General features: G+C 37.1%; 1 long non-coding RNA gene across 2 annotated transcripts in view; it reads right to left on the reverse strand.

Annotated features, from left to right (window-relative positions):
* The window catches only part of LOC124378305, a 51,891-nt gene extending 28,312 nt beyond the window's left edge, over nt 1-23,579 (reverse strand). For both annotated transcript variants that reach the window (XR_006924198.1, XR_006924197.1), the window contains exon 1: nt 23,447-23,579. This is a non-coding gene — a long non-coding RNA (uncharacterized LOC124378305). The remainder of the gene's footprint in view (nt 1-23,446) is intronic.
* Between the last annotated feature and the right edge of the window lie 240 nt (nt 23,580-23,819).

Consider the following 23,819-nt stretch of genomic DNA (forward strand, 5'->3'; position numbering starts at 1 on the left):
GTTTATTAAGGTGCAGTCTTTTAAGTAGTCATAATCACGCCATATTGTGAATAAGACAAGATAAGACAAGACAAGACAAGACAAGACAAGATATACCTTTATTCGTCCCACAGTGGGGAATAAGAAAATGTACTTTAATTTGCTTTAATATCCAACATCTGAGAGATACAGGAATAGTTTTGAGATGCATTAAAGATATTTAAATGCATCAATCAATCAATATATAAACTTGAATATTTTTTATTTATTTCAAATAAATAAAATAAATAAATAATTACATTATATATATATATATATATATATATATATATATATATATGTAATTATATATATATATATATATATATATATATATATATATATATATATATATATATATATATATATATATATATATGTTTTATAATTAAATTACATTTAACTGTTGTTCCAAATAAAATAATTTGATTGCATTTGAAAAAATGTAGGTGAACATAAATGAGTTTTTCTCTGAGGGTTTGTATTGTGTTAAACAAATACATAAATACTAAAGTATTATAAAGTATTATATTTAGATCAAATGTATTGTATATAATTTTTTAAATAACTTTTTTATTTCTTTACTTATTCTTCTTTTTAATGTATTTTTCTTCTTTTTATTATTATTTCATTTTGCATTTTTTGTACGATTTAATCAACAATATTTATTTCTATACAGTATAATAATTTATAACATTTATATACATTTTAATTATTTATGTTTATCAGTTAACTATGACCTATCAAACAATTATAGTCATGATATTTGTTTGTTTCTTTGTTAAACCATTATTAAAAAAATACAAACTAATTAAAATGAAAACTAAATGCATCTCAGATTTGCACTGCTATCAGGCAAAGCAGTGATTCCAGTCACAATTGAGGACGGCACATCACACCTCCCTGAGGCTAATACACATCCATCTATCTATCCATCCATCCATAACATACTATCTATCCTTCTCAGGGTTTGATTAGCTTATCACAATGCTAATGAGTCTGCTACATGCTACAGTGAAGTGAAACAGGTGTGCTTCTCTCTGTAACTGAAAGTGCAATCATCTTTCTACCTGTAAACATCTGAGATGAACACATTTAATAAACTCTGAGTGACAATGTAATCAAACAGCATTTCTAAATCCAGATATTATTTACCATAAATTCTGTTAATGTGTTTTAATACTCATCACAGACACGTTGAGGTGCTGACAAATAATTAGCACAATACAGAATTGTGAACGAGACTCAAAGTCTAAAAAATAATAATAATAAAAAAAAAATCAATAAAAAAAGACCAATGCTTGAGAAGATAAAAATTCAACTGCTAATTTATTCCTACTCGTTCCATTCGATTGGAGTCGGCCTCCAACAGCCGAGTGATTAAGAGAACAGGCATGTGTGAAAGTGAAGCTTAATTTTATAACAATATGCGGGTGCACACACACACACACACACACACACACACACACACACACACACACACACACGTCTCACACACACATTCTTATGACTTACGAATCTAACAAATCCGTAAACAGGATAGATAGATAGATAGATAGATAGATAGATAGATAGATAGATAGATAGATAGATAGATAGATAGATAGATAGATAGATAGATAGATAGATAGATCAATCTTTGTCATTTCTATGGACAGGTACACAGTTTAGCATCTACCAGAATTGCACATTGTAGCACTGTAGACTGATAAATAATAAATAAAAAAAATATATATATATATAAAAGATACATATGTAAATATATGTACAGCATATAATTATAAACGCTATGGACAGTGAACAATGTGGTAAAAAATGGGCAGTAGTATGTTGACAGTAGTAGAAGAGTAGTAGTAGTATTCCTTATTTAAACAGAAATAAACTCTTATCTGAATGAAAATGCATTTTATAATTTTAGGTATGAAGGATGAACTGCAACAGTATAGTAAATATAAATGTTTATTTTCCTCTCAATGTACAAGCCTGAATTCAAACACTAAGCGAGGTCATGTGACTGCATTTCAGGTACAAATCTGTAACTTTTACTAATGTTAGGGTTAGGGTTAGGGTTAGGGTTTATTCCATCACACTTCAATGTGATGGAATAAAAAGATTTACGAATAAATAATGGCAAGAAATCTCCTCTTATTATTAAAGTGTATTCTGAAAAAATTACTCTAATGAACCGCTTCGTTTTCAAACTTAAATCAAAACTCAACTCATCTCAAACTTTGTCATTCTTCCACAAAGTGCACAGTACACAAAAGAAAGAAAGGTTGTTATTAACGAACCAAAGTCCATTAAATGTAAAACAACAGGAGTAAACATTAGACATAAATAAAAAGTAAACATAAGAGTTAAGGTGCAATAAATATGAGGCAGGTGTGGCTAAAATTTGAGTAATCACATGTGATTATACGACCCTGTTGTACGAGCAACCTATAGTACGAGCAAACGGAGATACGAGCAACCTTGCTCGCAAAATTAACCCTATTTCAGAGCAAATTTCGAAGGCACGAGCAAACCCACGCTGCCGGTTTCCCGTTTTCGGCCGAGGGAAGCATCAGTCGCTTAGTTGATGACGTATCGCTCGATCGCTCTCGTTGTTTAGTGCAGCAAAAACATTACTTTTTCTAGTGTTATATTTTTATTTCAGTAGAAATCTTGAAAAAAGTCTCCCAAGAAAATCGGTGATGGTGCTGTGAAAACTAAAGTAGATAGAATTACCATTGAAACCGAGGAGGTTACGAGCATGTTGTACGTCTCACACTCGCAATCAACCACTATCACATGAGTAAGTGTTAAATTATGTTTACATTATGGTAATTTGCGGTGTATTTGTTTGTTAAAATAGGCTACAAATACTTTTTAAGAGATCGAATGAGGTCTCAGAACGGATTAAATCACTTTTACATTCATTCCTACGAGGGAAATTGGGTTTGAATGTACGAGCAAATGGACCTACGAGCAATTTTCAAGAACAATGTTAATTTTGATGATATCTTAGTGTGTATTAATGACTAACCACATAACTCTAAACTAGTTTCATTAATATATTGATCAGTAGCTGGTGTCTTCAGGATTGTCCGATCTTTGCATTTGGAATTGTAGTGTTACCGGTTAGCAGTGCAAGATGTGAAAGGAGTTTTTTCAGCTCTGAAAATAATCAAAAATTACCTACAATGGTGGAGTTAAATCCACAAGAACCATGCTAGGATGTGGTGTTGCCACCCCTCATAATTCACATGCTACCCCTTTGTCACCCTAAATAATTTTCTAGATCCACCCCTGCCAAGTGCTAAGCTAATCAGGCAGCAAACAGTACTTCATGAATGAAATTCCTAAAATAGAAACATTTTTACATAGCCAGGTACAAAGATATAAAAATAATCCTTTTCCAAAAGCAACTATTAAAATCTAGTGAATTGCTTTTCAAGGTTTTGAAAATGAAGCGATTAAGCATCAGAAGTCTTAAGTTAAAGAGCCAGCTTAGGTAAAGCTATGGTACATTAAATTCCCCTGCTCTAACTACAAACCAACAAAATCTAAATCTATTACCAATAATTAATCAAAAGTGCAAGTTAAAACACTTGCTCAAGGCTGATTTATGTCCTCCATCAGCATATGGACCTTGCCAAGTCCAGACTTCATTCATGAGCAAAATAATAACACCTTCAACATTTTTTCTATTGGAAAAAAAAAATGTATACAAAAAGCAAAGAAGACTACAGAGACAGTGTAATAGCAAAGTCGAGGAGAAGATGAAGTTGCATATGAACTAATGTAGCTAAGTGCAGTGCAGATTCTCGAACCTCTTAAATAATAAAATAGATATACCTCATTTTTATTTCCCCTGTTATTACCCATAGGGAAGTCATATTTGTGCTCTGGTGTCTTATATTCATTTTACGAGCCTTTTCCTTACTTGTAATTTGCTGGACCCAAGGGAAAATATATGATTGTAATTGAGCAATCTTGTCCCTTTGGTGACTGACCTCCTTTTGTCAATAATTACACCATGTCACCAATCATTGCATCAAATGTCTGACTGGTTCCTCAGGAAGAGGCTTCTTCATATGCCATAAACCATAATAATGGTTGTTTCTGAGGTAATATTATAGATCCCGGGGCTACCAGGCGGTTAAAAAAAGGTAGAAGGACACGATGTTGCATACTTATCTCTTCTTATTCAATTACAGAGTTATCGGCTTGAAAAAAAGAAAAAGCACATAAAGAAACAATACAATGTACCAGATGCTGTATTTGGCTCATAGCAAAAAGAACTATTATCTCTGGCCAGTGTGGAAAGCCATGGGGGCCCGGTGTTTTGCCAGAGCCAGCAGAATTCATGCTTTTGTTTCGATTCAGAAATCGCTAATTGGGCGCAGTTAGTGCCAAGTCGAAAGAATGATGTTGATTTGTTCAAAACAATGTGGTTCCCGGTTGAAATCTGCCTCATGGTGGCCCAGTTCATCTCATCCCAATCAGCAGTGCAAATGCAGCCACCCACGCTCGCCATCATTCATCCACGTGACTCTAGGGATTCAGTTTCCCAAACGGGGACCTCCCTGAGCAAAGTGGACCTCGCTGCTTTGAAGGTTTTAAAGTCGTTTGGAAGCAAGGAAATATCCTGTGACAGAAGTGGCCCTCAAATACAAAATGAATGACCGTCTGTTGATAACCAAATAACCACAAGAAGAAATTTGCTAACTAGACTTCTCAGAGCTTTAGGATTTACCCATGATCTGTGCCTGATTTTTATTATTCTATTTATTGCGGTTTGCGGGTTGTTACCCATTAGTATGTTCTCTGTTTGTTGTTGCAGTATGGGTTGAAAAAGAAAGAAATCCATTTCACTACATAACATTATATTTGGCACCTTTTGAGCGATTTTAAAGAAATTCAAATTGTGATGGCTAGACGACTGAGTCAGAGCATCTCCAAAACTGCAGCTCTGGTTGTTTGTTCCCAGTCTGTAGTGGTCCGTATCTATCAAAAGTGGTCAAATGAAGGAACAGGTCTGACTCAGCAACAGGGTCATACATAAGAAACATATGGTGTAACTGTATTTCACAATTATGAAGGAAGTCTCCATTGTCAATACTGGCTAAAAGAGTTACACTACTGGAAAGTGCTGGAGGTGGTACCTCAGTGGTAAAGGCATTGGACTTAGATTGGAAGCTCACAAGTTCAAATCCCAGCACCACCAAGCTGTCACTGCTGGGCCTTTAAGCAAGGCCCTTAACCCTTAGTTGTAAGTTGCTATGGATATGAATATCTGGCAAATGAAATTAATTTAAATGAAAGTCTTTAGAACAGAACAAGAAGTAGGTACTTTGTAGTTTCATGTTATCAAGACAAGGAGTTTTTTACCTTTTTCAAGAGAGATTGGGAAAAGACCCTTTATACCTATTGGACTTTGGGGTAGCAATAGTAGATTTGCCATTTGTTAAATATCTGGGATATGTTTAAACATTGTTTACAGATACATGCATTTATGCAAATACAATGCATTTATCTTCATTTGCATCCTTTCATCGGTGCACAATGGTCTCACAGGTTTAAGTAAGCAAGTACTTTATTTCTATAGCATCACAAAGTGCTTTACATCCAAGATAGAAAAAAAAAAGAACAAGAGAACAATAAAAAAAAAATAAAACACAAAAAAACAGAGCAAACCATTCAAAACATGGCAGGTTTAAACAAGTTTTAGCAGCTTTTTAAAAAAGTGTCCACAGAGATTACAGATCTGATATCCAAGGGAAGAGCATTTCACAACTTGGGAACAACTACCTCAAAGGCACAGTCACATTTGGTCTTTAATCTAGAGCGAGAAACAACTAGTAAGATCTGTCTGCAGGCTCTCAGATTCCTGCTGGAATGATAAAGTTGCAATAATTCATTTATATAGACAGGAGCTTGACCATGCCATGCTCTTAACACTAAGACACGAATTTTAAATTAAATTCTAAATATAACAAAATTGGTGTTATGTGAGATCTCTTTAATGACTTGGTTAAGAGCTCAGCAGCAGCATTTTGGACCACTTGAATTCGTTTCAGGGATGAATTATTAAGACACGTAAAAAGAGAATTGCAATAATCAAAGCTGGAGGAAATAAAACCATGTATAATCATCTCCATATGCACTTTTGACATAAATGCACTTAATTTGGCAATGTTTCTCAACTGATACCAAAATTACCAAATATTTAACGTGTTGATGAAGTTTCATGGCTTGTCCCATATGAACCCCTAAAATTAGAATTATAAACCTAAATTAAGTTAAGTTGGTCAAACACTGGTAGACAAGTACATGTAATTGAGCAGCTATAAATTTTCAATTAGTTTTACAGGTATTACAAAAAAAAAGAGCTAGCAGACCAGCTAGTGTTCCTGTCTCCTGATCTAAGCATGTAATCAAGCTTACATGATATCAAACACAGGAAACAATGCACCCTACCAGGCATTGCACTGTGTTGCATGACTAAGATTTACAGCTACCTTTTTCTATCCTGCTCAATAATACATGGCCACGATTTAACAACTTCCATAAATCATTTTAGTCCTGCACATTACACATCAGATATAATGCATAATGAATAGCACTTGTTGCACAGGTTGAAGGGAAGCTCTTTCAGAGGGCATCGTGTTAAGGTCAACGCCTTTTTCAAGGAAATGCTTCTGCTCGCAGAAAGCTTGGGAAGATGGTTGAATTCATGATGGTGTTAAGGTCTTGTAATAAGACCTTTGGTTTGATAAACACAAAGCTATAAAGTTATCACTATGAAATTTCTGACAGAAAACAAAAATTTCATGTCCTTTTTGAACATCCCATTCCACACTTAGTCTCCATTTGCTGTTTTAATAACCGTGACTCTTCTGGGAAGATGTTCCACAGGATTTGGGAGTGAGCTTATGGAGATTTGTGATAATTCAGCCACAAGGGTATTAAAAGTAAAGTCAAATACTGATGTAGGGGAGGTGAGGAGGTCGAGGGTGCAGTGCGTGTTCACATTCATCCCAATGTTGTTCATTAGGGTTGAGGTCAGAGCTCTATAGCAGGAGATCTACAAACTCCAACCCAAGCGTATCTTGTCAAGTCAGTTGTCCCAAAAACCTGTCCCTATTAGCCTGTTAGCATAGCAAGAGAACAGATTGATGTGAGAGAACAATACGACTGAGGTCACAGAGCTGTACCTCCTCAACAGCTCAAACATTTTCACTGCTTTAGCCTTTATATTTATTTGCTGTACATTTATCCACATATATTACATGCTGTACATATATTTGCATATTTAACTGCAATTAACAATTTAAAAAATTGCTTCAATTTGCACTTTTCACAGCATTTCATTGCTGTGTATCTGCACCATCCATCCATCCATCCATCCTTTCCTTCATTCATCCATCCATCCATCAATCCATCCATCCATCGCTTTACTCTGACTCACTTTAGATTGTTATGTACAATTCTCATTCATTTCTCTTCTTTTTACACCTTTACGCACAGCCAATTCCAAACAGCGATTTTCTTAAGACGATCTCGCGCACAAACCAGACTCCACACCTGCCTTTACAAAATGCAAACACAATAAAAAAAAAAAAAAACACAACTAATAACACTTCGCTGAGGTCTTCCCCTGAAGACTATGCCTTTGTACTTTAAGTCATATGAAGATAATTGTACAGGAACATCATTAAGGTGTTTAATTGGTCCTAAAGGACCGCTGATGTATTTTTTGTGAGAACATTTACATTGCTCATACCTTTGAGAATAAAAAAAATATTGCCTCAACACTATCTTTTGTTCTGACAGCATAAGTATGCACAGAGGCCAACTCGGATATCCTATACAGTGACAGAATCAGGGCAAGTGCTTTTATTACCAAGTGCACATAACTTGGATCTGCCTCTGTACACTGACTTCACTATATTGAACTGCAGTAAACAGCTGCACAGATGAATTTAGTGAGGCTTTATGGTGGTTGATGTTTGAGATGAAAGCAAGGTAGAAGGTAGAAGATGAAAGAAGTGTTATTATATGGACAAAAATATGTCGACATCTAACCGTGAAGTTCGTATGCGCTTTTTGAACATCCTATTCCACATTTAGTTTCGCCATTAAATCCTCCACTTTTCTGACTTTTGCCACTAGATATTGGAGGGTGTTGTAAAGATTTGTGCTCATTCATCCACAAAGGACTTAATAAGGTCAGGTAGTAGGGGTGGTAAGATTCACCGATTCGCATCTGTGCATTGGAATAAAAGTTAACGATGTGATGCATCGATTTTAAAAAGTGTAAATCGGTTGCGAGTTGGCATTTGTACCGCGATGCGTTTTAACATAATCGCAATTATTAGTAGATTTGCTTTACTTTTATTATTTAGAAAAGTGACCAATATCTAATATAGAGATTGATTTCTTCTTGCTAAACTGTTTCTCAAGAGCGTTTTCTCAGCACTACTGCTTTTACTTGGATATGACCGAGGCATGTCCTGAGAGTCACAAAGAATATTTATTTACATGGCAGAGGTTTTTTAAGTAAATTAAGTAAATTTATGATTTGCTGTCTGTCTGAACCAAAGAAATAAAAGTGAATCATATATTTTCTACTGCATCGTATTGCTTTGTATCGCATTCATATTGCACGCCATTGTAATAGAGGTGAACTGTATCGCATTCTACCAGGAGCTGCTTCATATCTATCTTTAAAGTATCGTATCGTTGGCTATGCATCGAGATGCGAATCGCATCGGCCTCAGTAAAGACATCAAATAGGCATGACACAATTATGACATCCTAAATGGTAATGACACGTAAATTCCCTTTGCGCAGCACACACACTTCACCATTCTTAAAAGCACCATTCTTAGCAAACTCTCATCTCCTTTCCACTGCTCCATTATAACTCATTTCAAGGTGTTCAAAACAAGCTTGCACAAACAACTGCTGACACTCCAGGATCACTAACATCTAGTTCCAAAACTCATGTGTGACCTCGGGGTGTACTTGTCGCTCCCTTTTCGTGCCATACACGCCTTATTCAAACACGTTGCAAATTGTCAGCAACGGAAAGAAGTGCTCACCTCGGCCCCAACCTCCTTTTTCACAAAATCTAATTTCCAGATCAGCCAACAAACGTAAAAGTGTAGCGAGAGAAGGCCATAAAAAGATAATACAGGATATCATTCAGGCAGAAGAAAGGTACCGTACGGGGGCCTTCAACTCTCAAGCCTTTCCACATCATTTCCATAAAGCGCTATTAACCTCTTTTGCGACTTGACTATCGGCTCCCGTGTAGGCCACGATAACGCTCGTCGATCGGCCACGTCGCTGCCATTCCCCGCAATTTAATAGCACCTTATTTCTCTGGGAAAAGGCCATGGAGCCGTGCAGCTATATCACAGATTATTGGAATAAATTTGCCTCCTTTTAGTATCGTATTTCATTGCGCCGCACTCTTCCGAATAAACCCGGGCCGTAATTGTAATCGCAGAGTCTAATAAGGAGTAACACAGTTTAAATGAAGCAAGCCACTGACCATAAAGCTCAAAAAGTAATTCTTGGACTGAGCTCTGAAGGTTTTTTTTTTTCCCCGTTTGGGCAAGTGAACAGGTGGAATGTCGTAAAAATGGATTTTCAGGTGTAAAAGCATAGGCGTTGTGGCACGACTCCAGAGATGGAAATATGTGTGTGTGTGTGTGTGTGTGTGTGTGTGTGTGTGTGTGTGAAATGCAGGGAAAAAAAGTGTTGTTTTGATTTTGTTGCACTCAGTGGGAGGTGTTTCAAACTTCTCCAAAGCAACTTTAAACACTAACTCAGTTATATGTGATTCCACTTTTTTGTGTACCACTGATTTTATATATACATATATGTATATGTATATATTTATTTATTAATTAGGGGTGCAACGTTACACAGAATTCACAGGTCGGTTCAGTTCGGTTCAATATCGGTATATATGGGGAAATGAAATGCAAAACAAAATTGCTTGTAGATTTTTTTTTTTCTTTTTTTTTTTTTTAATGCAGTGTATTATTACTACTACCATTTGTGATCATCAACATTTAAAAAAAAAATTTTTTATTCAATGCCTGCTTGATTAAATTCTATAAAAAAATTATTTTAAATATATATTTTTTAAAAAAGTAATCGTATAACCCAATTAATGCAATGCACTTTATTATATTGATTAAATTGAGTAATCAATCAATTAAATTTGCACAAATTAAAGTGATTCAATCAAATTAAATAAATGGGAAAATTTAAATAGTTCACATTTGTTAGTTGTTGCATTTTTTCTTAATACAGATCTGTATGTTAAGTGTGTGTTTTACATTTAATTTTCCAAAGATACAGTATGATCTACTTTACTGTTAAACTTACATACTTTAATAAATGTCTTCATTCCTTCGTTCATTTATTCACTCCCTCAATATGTGGAATTGTCACGATTAATTTTTGTTGTTTTTTCCATTGCAAAGTAAAATTATTTATCTAATGCTGCAAAATTTCAAAATTCTTTTTCCACAATTGGTCAATTTCCACAATTGGGGGGGGTGTTACTTAAACATTCTGCAATTTGAAATATTTTAAAATGTCACATGTCCAGCAGGGATTTCTGAATCATCCAAATTTCTTAAAGATCACCATCATTTACATATATGGCATTTGGCAGACGCCCTTATCTCAAGCGACTTTGACAATTTTGTAATTCATACAACTGAGCACTTAAGGATTAAGGTAATTGCTCAAGGGCACACAGAGGCAGTTTAGAGCTGGTGGCATTCAAACTCACATCCTTCTGATCAGAAATCCAACATCTTACCCAGTGAGCTACATCTGAGCATCAGAAAAAGAAATATTTACAGTATGTTGCATGATTTTATTTCCAAAATTTTCAGTGATGATATATGATATCTTCTGCAATAGATCCTCAACCTCTTCTCTGTGAATGCTGACTGCACCCCAGGCCTCCTCACCTCACCTTCATCAGTACCTGACCTTACAATGAGCACAAATCTCCAGCAAATGGAGCCTAAATGTGAAATGAGATGTTTAAAAAGAAACACATACTAATCTTATGCTCAGGTTCCCACAAACTTTTGTCCACATAGTGAACATTTTTCTGTTCTCAAATTTAAGCGATGATATGTTTTTTTTCTTTTACAAAACATCCACTGTAACAGGTGTGTGTGTGTGTGTGTGTGTGTGTGTGTGGTCTAGCCCTGTTAAACAGAAATTAGGATTTGTAGAGAGATGATGGGTTTCTCTCACACACACACACACACACACACACACACACACACCTGAGACAGCTGTTCTGCGAATCAATCAGTGCTGTGATTTTGTCTTCGTGTGGTATCTTCTGCAATTACAACTCGATAACTGAAGCAATTTCGTCATGATTGCGACGTCTCACTGAAATGCACACATCATGTCGTTGTCAAAATGAAAAAAAAAAACACACAAAAAACACGCTGCTTAGGCGCTAACGCATAAAACTCAACCAAAAAAAAACGTGCGAATAGCTGTCATCACGCGACGCCACGCAGGTGGCTGTCAGGACGAAGATGCAGTCATGTGTTTCAAACTCGTAACACAAAACGGGATCGTAGCGACAAAACACACACACACAAAACGGGGATCGTAGCGACAAAACACACACACACACACTCAACAAGACAGTGATGTGGGCTGCTAATAAAACAGAGCTAACAGATGTCACAACGCCGTCGCTCCGGGGGGACATCTGGCATTAAAACTCATGGCTACAATCTAAAAATATTCGGGAAATATCGTCCATACACATAAAAGCAAACCAGTAAGTGAGATCGTCCTCTTTCTTCCTTCACACCAAGCTAATAAGAGAGCTAGAATATAAAAAAGAAGAAGAAGCTGTTTAGGTTTATAATGGGATGGGACTCTGAAGGTGGTGACAGCCTGTAACGCAGTCTGCTTGTTATACGACGCCTCCCATCCTCACACACACACACACACACACACACACACACACACACAACACACTCGGAGCACACTTGCAAAGAGAAAAGACTGAGAAGCTAATGAACACTGACAACAACCCGCTAGCTGTTTGCGTTCCTGTCAGAAGACTAAGCAACAAATGGATGGCGCAGTCTCATACACACACACACACACACACACACACACACCTTTCTCTTATCTCCATCAGATGGCGGTGGCTAAGAATGAGGCGCCGGACTCCCTCATCAAATCAATTTACTTCCCAATAGCCTCAACTCCTCAACCTGCTCGATTTAATTTCCTGAGACATTATTGGAATCCCATTTTCATGATAAAGTGATGGAAAGGTAGTCTGACAATAATCATTTTCATTATACAGATAATGAATGTTTGCCTTTTTTTATTCCCCTCTTCCTCAGGTTCAGGGTTATTAATATTGCCGTATATTCGCGCGTAAAGCTAATCGACGAGGTGAGCATGAGAGTCCGCGTTAGACCTGTCTATTGGCTAATTTGCCTTGCTGTCAGTTTGGCAATAAAGTCCTGCGGTGAAAGGGGGAGGAGACAACGCTACACACGCAGTTATAGGAAAGGTCGAGGGCCATTTGTGTATACAAAGTTTTTCACCTTGAACTGAGCCTGATCCTTAAGCGAGGGCTAAACCTCGCGACAAGGACGAAACCGATGGAATCTGCACAAGCAGCCAGACACGCTTTTCAATTATTCATATTCTATTCAATCCTGGATAACTGGATAATATCTCATTTTTCCCCCTCCTTAAAGAGCTTTTTCGAATTTTTTCGGAATCAAATTTTTGGTTAACCAGCATTGCATGGAAAGAGGATGTTGAGAAACATTCCAGAAATTAATTCATTATAATTCAATTAATTTCAATCAGTACTTTAAACGATAATATACTATTTTAACAAGTGATCTTGGCTGTGTTTTTTTTTTTTTTTTAAGAAAAAAATAAGAGAGAGAACAGTGATCTTTTGGGGATCAGATAATTTTAGTGACTTGGTTCTTTGAATATTGTTCATCAAAATGAATTGCGGTTCATTTTGTTCCTTTAATCAAAAACCAAATAAAATATTACATTTTCAATAAACAGATCTCTTATCGTCTACGAATTTTAAATATAGTTCTAATATTTTATATAAATATATATAACTGCATAGCGACTACGGGTCACGTGACAAAAGAACGAACGACTCGGACGAGATGACTCACGAGATGAACTACTCAATTCTGTTTCCTGTACATAATCTACGAAGATTGTCGCTTACCTTATGTGCGTCAGGTAGAAAATGAAGAATCATTTTCATCATCATCGTTCTTCTGAGTCACATTAAAGACTCGTTCATGAGCGCTAATCAGGAAATCAGGAGCTGAGGCAACAGATGATGTATTCTAAATATGCAGTGATTTGAAGTGAAGTTTTAGAGATAAAACAGAAATTTTCCATTATGACTCATTTCGAAATTCTTTCTTCACATATTCAAGCTTGTTTCAGCTGGAACCCCAATCTTCTGCTCAGCAACTCACAGACTTTAACCCACCAGTGGCAGCATTGGGCAAATTTTTGTTTTTTTGATGTTGAGGGCCATCAGGGCCAGCAAAGCCTTTTCCCCTGGCCTAAATACCATTACGTAATATATTTTTTCCATAAATATGAATTAAATTATTCCCAATAGTGTATCTCTTCATTTGCAGTAGTTTTCAGTAGTGTCTGTTTACGCTAACATTTCTATCCAATCATATTTCAGCCATCACTTGTTGCCAGCGTCAAAGGAATCTGCCATAAGGCTTCAGAATCAACATTGTGAGCTCCTATAGGGTAAAGTACATGTAAAGAACAACCATTTACATTTTCTCGCATTTTTCTTCACGTCCTTTGATTGGATGATCAGAATGTGAGCTGGTCAGAGCAGAGCAAACTGTACAAGCTTAGATATATTCCTGCGGATTTAATAGCTTTTTTTTTTTTTTTTTTTTTCATTCCACAATGGCAGACAGAGGAGAAGAAATTGATTCGGTCGCACTTACAAGGATATTTACAGGAGGGACTTTTTGTGAGGAAAGGACGGTCAAAACAGTTTAAAGCAGTTGTTAAGCTTTTTTATGAACCATTTTAACTTTAATGTAATTTGCAGAAAAACACCATTTGCATTAATTTCAAATCTCCAGGAAATCCGGATTATTTTTATTTTTAATATTGATGTTTCTGCTAGAGATGATGTATGCGGGAGGTGCAGTTGTGGCTACAATGCAAGGAGACGTGTTGAATTGTGTTCATTGGGTTTCTCGCTTCAGTAATGATATTCATTCTCACTGTATGAGATTCGTGTCTGTGACGCAGCGCTCTGTTATACTGCTTCTCTCTATAATATTAATGGTTTCTATAGACGTGGCGTGATGTGTTAAGAGGTGGATTGATTCAGGTAGGACACCACTGAAGGACAGGGTGTGAAATGCACGGCCCGATGATTTGAAACATGCCGAATAGTGCGTTTCAATCGTGTTTTAAACAATGATGTGTTTTTTCCATAATGTACAGCTCTATTTTCTTTATTTATGTATTGCATAGGAGTTTATGTAATATTAACGAGGCAAGAGTAGGGCATGATAGACATTTTTCTCTATTTTTTTCTCTCTTTTTCTCTCCATGCTGCCACAAGAGACTCTCAAAAAACAAACCCAGTAAGAAAGCTGACTCGCTCTATAAATAACAGTAATTACGCATGACTCGTTGAGTCGCGGGTGACCTCGGGAGCGGCGTGCGGGCGCCTGCACACACCGGTGACTTGTGCACACGGGGGGTGATGTGGGCGATTGAGTGGAAAGCAGGAGAGATGAGAAAAGGAAAAGAAGGCCAGGGGAGAGGAGGAGAGAAATGGAAAGAGAGGGGAGGAGAGAGAAAGAAAGAAGAGAGGGGCTGCCTAATGTATGTTGTGGCTACTGAGTGCTAAGTGCATTTGTAAGCTTTACAGGAACATCAAAACACGATTGAATGTCAGAGTCTGGAGATTCGAACCAACAGTAACAACAAAGAGGGAAAAGGAGAGCAAGAGAGGGAGGGAGACAGACAGAGAAAAGAGAGATAGAGTGATTGAGGCAGAGAGAGACAGAGTGATTGAGGCAGAGAAAGACAGAGTGATGGAGAAAAAGTCAGAGAGCAGGAGACGGAGAGAGAGTAAGTGTGATACAGGCAGACAAATTGAGAGGCAGAGACAGATAGAGAGAGAGATAGACATAGAAAGAGAGTGATAGAGAAAGGCAAAGACAGAGTAAAAGTCAGAGATAGAGAGAAAAATAGAGTGTGGGAAAGATAGCAGAGAGTGAGTAGGATAGTGAAAGAGAGAGAGAGAGAAAGAGAGCAGGATGACGACAAAGTCAGAGAGTAAAGAACAGAGATAGACAGAGACAGAGGTAAAAGACAGAAATAGACAGAGACAGAGAGTAAAAGACAGAGATAGACAGAGACAGAGAGTAAAAGACAGAAATAGACAGAGAGAGAGAGTAAAAGACAGAGATAGACAGAGAGAGAGAGTAAAAGACAGAGATAGACAGACAGAGAGCAGAGACAGACAAAAACAGAAAGCGAGACACAGACAGAGAGAGAACAAAAGAAAGTGAAAGTGATCGAGGCAGAAACCGAGCAAAAACAGAAAGAAAGTAAGAGAGAGAAAGAGAGAGAGAGAGAGAGAGAGAGAGAGAGAGAGAGAGAGCTGTAAATAGTGACAGTGTGCTATAGAGAATGAGAAAGGAAAACAGAGATGAGAAAGAGAGATAGTGAGCTGGTAGAAAAATGAAAAGAAAAAATCTGCATTCCTTTTTTACAGCCGGAACAATCAAGACCTTAAAGAACAAGAAGAAAAAGATGAACTACAAAGAAGAAAACAATTATTTCTTCATTTTTATCTCATTAACAACTGAGAGGAAGAACTTCGAGAAGCATAAAAAATCCCATTAATTATTATTTTTTGTACATTTATTAACATCTCAGACTGGAGAAAACCAGGAGAAGAAGAAAAAAAAAAGTTCTACCCTGCCATTCATTTTCCCTTTTTCAGTTCATTTACAGAAGAAAGAAGGAATAGGAAGTAGAAATAAAGAAAAGAAGATCAACAGAAAAGGAAGACGTCTACAAAAAACAAGACGAGAAAGAAGAAAGGTGTTTTTTTCCTTGTGTTCCACTTTTGACACACATTTATTACAGTTGAGACGCAGCAGAAGAAGAAGAAGGCAACATTTTCTTTTGCCGTGTTCGATTTATTCACGAGTTTAAAAAATGTATTTTATGTTTCACAAAATGTATTACCAGCTCAGGGGGACAGAACAGGAAAAAGAGACGTGTTTAACAATAATAATAAAAAAAAATTGAAACTGAGTTTCAGGATGCAGATCAAATTCATCTTTAATCATAAAAGAAGAAAATGATGAAGCAAGAAGATGAAAAAAAGAAAAACAGAGAGAACAAAAGAGAAAGAAAAGAAAAAGAGGATGAATGAAAATAAGAGAAGGGGTTGAAAGGTTGAGGAATTGGGGAGTAGAAGAAAAGAGGATGAAGAGTGGAGATGAAAAAGGAAGAGGGGAGAAAGATGAACATAATAACAGAGAAAAGAAGAAAATGAAGGAAAACAGAAGAGAAGGAAAGAGAAGAAAAGAAAAAAAGGAGGAAAAAAAGGAAAATTAAGAGGAAAAATTATGCTGAAGAGGAGGAGAAGTAGAAGAAAGAAAAGGAAGAGAATGAGAAAAATGAACACGAAAAAGAAGTGGGGAAAGATAATGATAAAGAGGAGGAAGAAGAACAGAGAAAAGGAAGAAGGATTAGAAAAGAAGAAAGCGAAGGCAATAAAGAAGATAAAAAGTATAGAAAGAAGATGGACAAAAAGAAGAGGAAGATGCAGAACAAAAAGATGGTAAAGAAGAAGAGTAAAAACATGAAGAGGGAAAAGAAGAAGAGGAGGAACATTAAGAGGAAAAATACATAGTAAAAGAAGCTAAAAAAGAAGAGGAAGAACATGAAGTGAAAAAAGAAAAACAGGAAAAACATGAAGAGGAAAAAAGAAGAAGAAAAAAAAGGAAAAGGAAGAATAAGACTGTGCACAATGCTACTATTTGCATTTCTGGAAGTTGCACAACATAGTGATCTATCTATCTATCTATCTATCTGTCTGTCTGTCTGTCTGTCTGTCTGTCTGTCTGTCTGTCTGTCTGTCTGTCTGTCTGTCTGTCCGTCCGTCCGTCCGTCCGTCCGTCCGTCCGTTTGTTTCTCTCTCTCTCTCTCTCTCTCTCTCTCTCTCTATCTCTCTCTGATATAAAGCAGTGATGGTTTAAAAACCTGGGTCTCTTATCCTGTCATAACCAGTATCATTTCTAGAGACTTTTGAATGGAAGTTTTATCTTTATTCCTCGTCTGCAAAGTGAATGTATGAATAAATAAAGGATCGTTGGAGCGACACACGTTCACAGGCAGGAGCTTATTTACGGCGTGTTAGAGCGAGTCTCGACAGAAAGCCAGTGTGGAAATTAAAGGCTTGAAAAAGAAAGTGGGAGAGTTTCACTTTGCGAGATGAGCGCAGGCTTTAAAGCTTTATGTACACCTCCTTTCATAAAAACTTTCTTTTTTTTCTACTAGTACATTACTCTTGGTGTACACTTCATCGTCAAGGCTCATCTTTTAGCCTGTTGTGGGGAAAACACAAGGCTAATGCACAATTCATTGCAGTCCACTTGTTCAGTGCGACATCAGTAGCACACCCTCCTCCTTTCCCAGGTTGGTTTTGACGGCTTGTCATATAGACCAGCTGTTGAGATGGCATCCTTGTGATGAATTGCTGCACAGCTTCTCGCTAATTAGCAAACTTCCCCGTCATTCAAGTGAGCCGAAAACAGATATGTCACACGTCTAGAACCTTCAAAAGGCTCGAAGTGTGAGCCGGAGGGTGAGGGAGTGCTTCGTGTCTGATCAGCCAGACGAAAACCCGGAGTCCCAAGGCCTTGTTAGATTGAGTTTGGTTGGCCTGAAGGTCATAAAGATCATGCTAGCTATGTGATACAAACTGGTGGACCAGGTATGAGTGTATGTTGTTGCTGCAGAGAGTGTGTAGGAGCTGGATGCTTTTCTTAGGAGGACCCTGGGTCACAGCTGACACCTGGAAAAAGGAAGAGCATATTTTCCTTCTTGAAGATCTTCCACAGGCAGTGGCAGGAGATAAAAAAAAAGCTTGAGGTAGAATTAGCGTGCAGCGCTGCATTCAACTGTGTGCCCTTGTAACCTGTGGAGTGTAAGCATGTATTTCTGGGGAGAGCAAATGTTGAAGTGCACGTGTGTGTGTGTGTGTGTGTGTGTGTGTGTGTGTGTGTGTGTGTGTGTGTGTTAATTACCCTTCCTGAAGGTGAACAAAAGACACACACACAATCGTCCAACACACAGAGACTGTGCTTCTAAAAGAAGAATATGAAATGAATATGAAAATCCTTTCACTTCTCAGAGTGTTTGATCTGTCTGATGTTCTTTGTATTCTGAGAACTTTTGTTTTGTTTATTTCGAAAAAGTGCAGCTTTTTTTTGTAACGTGTTAATAGTAATACAAGGCAAGAATTTGAAATGTTTTCGAATCAATCACAAATAGCTCCAGAGTGAAAATCAGATTCGTACATAGATTCTGGTGAACGACATTCTTTTCTGCATTCGCCACGACTCCTAGAGAAATATTCCGCTACGGGCCTAAGCACCTCGCGGCGTCGCTGCCTAGAGGCGGGTTTAGCCGGGTTTTCGCAGATAAAAACAAACTGCAAGAAATCTGCTAAAATATATATTGCAAAGCTTTTTTTTTTCTAAAAATGTTAGGAATGAATGAATAGGGTGTTATGGTTTGAAAGCTGATTAATCTGGTGGTATATTTCAGTTCAGCTAAGAACAATCTACTTTTATAAGGAGAAGGAATTGGCAGACCAACCGCAGATTTTTTTTTGGTTCTTTCAGAGCTTGTTTAAAAATAAGTAAGAATCTTTTCTCAGCTAACCGTTTCAAACAACGGGTTTTTTTTGGGCAAGTTTTAAAAAAGTGCATAGGAAATGCAGCCCCCTCTTTTAGGTCACCATCATTCTAAAGTTTGTAGCCAGAAAAGTGTACAATACGTGAAGGTTGTGGCCAAAAGATATGCTGAAGGTTGTGGTTGGAAACGTGTACAGAATGTATGGTGAGGTTCATTACCAGGAAAGTGTACAGTATGTGGAGGTTATGATAAAAATAATATGCTCATTGTGATCATCATGGAGGAAATCACATTTTCAGCATAACTGTCAAAAAAGTACTGTATGCTTCTGAATACACATCGTGGTTCCTATAGCAACCAGCACCAAGTGTTTTTGTTTTGGGTTTCGTCTTGTGTCTATTGTCCTGCTATGATTTCTTAAATAATATTGACTACAAGTCTTACAGATACAGCCTGATCACATGACACGTGAGAGATTACATGGAGAAGGACTGTGCCAGGCCCTAAAAAAGCTAGCGGGAAAAAATTGCATTGAAGGTATCAATGAAGATGTTTTTGGGAATCACAAAGCACTGAACTTTATCAGAAGCTGAAGCTGATCAGATTATTGTTGGAAACTGTGGCGCAGTAGCTGCTGTTCAGGAGCGAGTAGCAACGAAACCTTTGAAGATACATTTAAAAGATTATTTAAAACATTTCAAATTCATGTTTGTTGATTTTTATATTATTCAATGGATCACTTCAGTTCAGTAAGAGCTCTGACATAAAACCATCTGAAACAAGAAAAATGTCTCCTTCTTTTATTTACTTTTTTAAATCTTTTTTTCTTTCTCTTTTTCATTTTTATTTTTTTCATTCTTTGTTTTTTTCCCCTTTCTTTCTCTTTCATTTTCTTTTTTTTGTTGTTTCTTTCTTTTCTTTCCTTTTTTTGTTCTTCGTTTATTTTCAAGATTGTTGTTCTTTTTTGTTCCTTTTCTTTCGATCATATATTTTTCTTTCTTTGTTTTTTTCTTTCCTTAAATTTTTCTGTCTTTCTGTCTTTGTTATTTCTTTCTCTTTTATTTCTTTCTATTTTATTTTCCTTTTTGTTCTTATTTTTCCTTTCTTTTAATTTCCATTCTGTATTTTTTTCTTTTAGCTTTCATCTTCTTTTTTCGTTCTGTTTTCTTTCTTTCATTTTCTTTTTGTTTTTCTGTCTTTTTAATTTTCTTTTTTCATTCTTTCTCACTTTTTCTTTCTTTCATTGTCATTTTTCTTTCATTTTCTTTTTAAATTCTGTTTTTCCTTTTTCCCTTTCATATTATTTTTTCCTTTCTTTGTTTTTATTATTTTATTGTTCTTTTCTTTCTTTCATTTTCTTTTTTGTCCCTCTTTAATTTTCTTCCTTCCTCTATTTCGTACCTAAAATCACAATTCGCCTTTCCTCTTGTTTTCCTTTCTGTTTTCTATCCTTCCTTCTTCTTTATCTATTGTCAGCCCCTCCTTTTTCCTTGTCTGTCTTTTATCTGTCCTTACATTTCTTTCATTTGTCATTTTTTGCTTGTCTTTCATTGATCCATCTTTCCTTGTCATTCTTCATCCATCCATATATCCATCCATCCATCTATCCATCCATCCATCCATCCATCCATCCATCCATCCATCCATCCTTTTCTATCTTGTTTCCATCCATCCTCTCTTTTTTCAATATCTCTTTGACTTATTTCCTTCCTTCTTCATCTCCCCCCTTCCTTTCTTCATTGCTTCCTCCCTTCCTTCCTTTCTTTTTCTATTTCTGTCTGTCCTGCTTCCACTCACTCAAATTTATTGAAAATGGTTTCCTTTTAAAATATCTTCCTCTTAAAACTCCCTCTGGCAGGAAACCAGTTTGTTGTAGGTTCTAAAAAAGAAGAAAAAAACCTTTAATGCTTCCTCTGAGACACGATCACAGAGGTGTTCAGATGTCCGAACACGTTATCGACTCAAACCAAACTTCAACCCTTATTGGCTGTTAATATTCCGTCACAGCAACATCCCAAAGCCGGATTTCTTTTCCAAAACATTTCCACACATCGAATCACAAGTTGGTGAAGCAGTTTCTCACGTCCACCTAAAGCACGTGCCAATAAATATAACCTTTCTGTTTTCTAAATAATCTCAGTGTTTAACAAACCAGGAAGGACACCCAAAATCTACTCGTATATCTATTTGGCGCCATCTACCTTGGAAATTTCCTTCCGGAAACTTCTCCAACAGACTCTTAACTCCTGTTACTGGACTGGCAGAGGGCACATATATTAGGATTATTGCCTCTGTGGACGCTTTGTTGCTTGTCTACCTGAAGTTCTTAGTGTCCTTGAGCATTCATCTAAAAGCCCTTTCCTTTCACAGCTTCAGTGCACTCTTAGTAGCAAGAGAGAGAGAGAGAGAGAGAGAGAGAGAAGTATGAGGTACAACAGACTAGTTATAGGGAATTAAAACATATTTCTCAGAGCGCTCACAGATTAGAAATTGAACCGTCATTCTACACGAGAGCCAAAATGAGTAAATGATGATTAGAGAGAGGGATAGAAAGAGAGAGAGAGAGAGAGATAGAGAGAGAGAGCACAAGCATGAGCAGGATTAGAAAATGGCTATAAAGGAAGTGGAGACAAAGATAACACGAAGCTTTTATGTTAGCATTTAGGCCCTTTAGCAGCTCGGATGCCACTTCCTTTCTCTCTTTTCCCGGAGGTCGTCTCTCATTTCAGTGAGTCTCAGCGCGAGCGTCACACCGAGACGCGCGGTCTTCCTTTATTTTCATTTGCGCGGGTCACGCTAGTTTTGCAAAGCGGCTTTATATTTAAATATCAGCATGTGGGACAATTTGAGCTTTCTCATCCATGTTAATTCCATTTTCTTTCTCATCACACACACATACACACACACACACACACACACACACACACTCAGCACCCGAACTCCACACTGTAGCAAGAAGCTGAAGGAAAAAGACAACCGGTGACTAGCAGGCATCGTAAAATACAGTTTTTTTTTCTCTTCCTCTTTTTTCTTCCATGTATACACTTTTTTTTTTCATTCAGTTCTCACTTTCTTTCAATATTTTCATCCTACACTTTTTCTTTCTTTCTGGTTTATTTCAATTACAGTCATTCTTTGTTCTGCCCCCCAACATTTCCCCTTCTTTTTCTGCCTATACAATATCTGTTTTTGTTAACTTCTGTAAACTTTTTCTTTCTTTCTTTTCTTCCTTTCTTTTGACATTTCCTGTCTCAATTCTCCTCTCTTTCCCCATCTATCGCTCCAGATTTCTCTCTATTTGGCATGTCCTCTAATCCTCAAACTTTCTATTTTCATGTCTCCTCTTATCCTTGAACTTTTTTTCTTTTATTTCTCCTCTTATCTTCTTATATTCTCAATATTTCTCTTTTGTGTCTCCTCTCATCCTTAAACTTTCTTTCTTTGGCGTCTTCTCTCATCATCAAACTTTATTGCTTTCACATCTTTTCTCATCCTCAAACCTTCTTTTTTGCATCTCCTCCCATCCTTGAACTTTATGCTTTCTTTTGCATCTCCTTTCATCTTAAAATGTTCTATCTTTTGCATCTCCTCTCAAAACTGAACTTTGTTTTTCTTTTGTGTCTCCTCTCATCCTCAAACTTTCTTTCATGTCTTCTTTTATCCTTGAAATTTATTCTTACTTTTATGTCTCCTTTTATTCTCAAACTTTCGATTATTTTGGGTGTTCTTTCATCCTCAAACTTCTTTCTTGAACATCTCTCATCCTCAAACCTCCTTAATTTTTTTGGGTGTCTCCTCCCATCCTCAAACCTTTTCTTTCTTTCGCATCTCCTTTTATTCTTAAATGTTCTATATTTCATGTCAAGGTTCCCTGGTGGTCTAGTGGTTAGGATGCGGAGCTCTCACCGCTGCGGCCCGGGTTCGATCCCCGGTCAGGGAAATGACCCAAACCATTAGGGTTGCACAAGCCAGTGCACCCTAAGTGCCAGTCCCAAGCCCGGATAAATGGGGAGGGTTGCGTTAGAAAGGGCATCCAGCGTAAAAAAACATGCCAAATCAAACATGCGGATCATGAATATGGATGAGCCGCTGTGGCGACCCCTAATGGAAGAAGCCGAAAGTTCTATATTTCGTGTCTCCTCTCATCCTCAATCTTTTTCTTTTTTTATTCTATCATTTTTGAATTTCTCATTCTATATTCAAGTCTGACATTAAAGCAGTTTGCTTTACAATTCAAACAAAAACCTTTAACTCTTCCCCCTTTATTGCCTGCTTGGACTGTTCCATTGCAGCAGCTTCATTCCACCACATTTCCTCACATTGGATCAGATGTTGGAACAGAAGCAGTTTTTCGAAGTACAAGTGAAACAAAGCTGATCGCTCGATGTCTTATGTAACACTCACATAACACAGGGTTCATAATGCTAAGTGTACTTACCTATGCCAGTGATTTTCTGGACTTTTGGCACACGAATGCTCCGCTCACTCACTTGCATCAACCCACATCACTGCCATAATTAGCTCTTTCCCTCCCTCTTTCCATCACATGCTCTCACTTCATTCCTTTTCCATCTCCCCTCATCACTGCACCATTGTTTCTAGTAGTGCAGTTCGACTCCCACACAAGCACTAAAAAGTGCAGGTTGCAAACCCCAAAGAGCCTGACTTTGCTTCTGTTTGTGTGTGTGTGTGTGTGTGTGTGTGTGTGTGTGTGTGTGTGTGTGTGTGTGTCGCATGTTATGAGGATATCGAGTGTAGCTTCTTAGGACCTTCTAAAGAGAAGGGGAACAGCCGGGAGGGACCGCTGCCAC

Source organism: Silurus meridionalis, chromosome 24 (assembly GCF_014805685.1).
Source record: "Silurus meridionalis isolate SWU-2019-XX chromosome 24, ASM1480568v1, whole genome shotgun sequence".
Lineage (NCBI taxonomy): Eukaryota > Metazoa > Chordata > Actinopteri > Siluriformes > Siluridae > Silurus > Silurus meridionalis.